The sequence below is a fragment of the Myotis brandtii genome, unplaced genomic scaffold (genome assembly GCF_000412655.1).
Source record: "Myotis brandtii unplaced genomic scaffold, ASM41265v1 scaffold17, whole genome shotgun sequence".
Classification (NCBI taxonomy): Eukaryota; Metazoa; Chordata; class Mammalia; order Chiroptera; family Vespertilionidae; genus Myotis; species Myotis brandtii.
In genome coordinates, this window is record NW_005356259.1 from 2,409,924 (window position 1) to 2,410,688 (window position 765).

A 765-nucleotide genomic window follows, 5' to 3' on the forward strand; every position below is an offset into this window, starting at 1 on the left:
TGGTCAAAGAAGGCCTCTTTCGTAAGATGACATTTGAGGAGAGATCTGAAGTTGAGAAGTGAGCCGGCATATGAATAAGGTTGAGGAAAGGGGTCCAGGAGGAACAGCCAGTGCAGAGTCACAAAAAGCGGGAGCATGCCCTGCATTTCCAGATAAAGCACTGGGGCCAGTGCAGCTGACGGGGAGTGGGCTGAAGGAAGAGAAGCGGAGATGAGTAAGGAGCAGGAATCCCCAAGGTCTTATTCATTTCGAGGCTCTGGTTGGGAGGGGAATGAGATAAAAGGGTCTGAGCAGCGAGTGACAATACAATGAAATTACTTTCATAACCTTCCATTATTAACTTGCCAAAACAAAACCTTCTGGAAGCCCGGCCAGCCTGGCTCAGTGGTCGAGCATCAACCTGTGAACCAGGAGGTCACGGTTCGATTCCCGGTCAGGTTGCAGGATCAGTCCCCAGTGCGGGGTGTATCTTCCTCCAGGTGTCAGGCTCCCGGGTCATCAAAGTTTCTACATTTGGGGCCTCCAGCAGGGAAAATGGAAGCCAGGGCTTCGCGGACCGTGGGGAGCCCACAGAGCCCCTTGAGCTCTTTCGGCCTCATCTCTGTTCGCCCACCCCCGCGTCCTCTCCTCGGCCTTTCGGATGGCAAGGGTCGCGGGTAGAAACGCGCACCCCAAAGCAGCCTGAGCCTCAGCGAAACTCTCCCGCAGGAAACCACACGGGGGCCTGAGGCGGGGCCAGGCTACGCGCGCGCGCTGACGTCACGC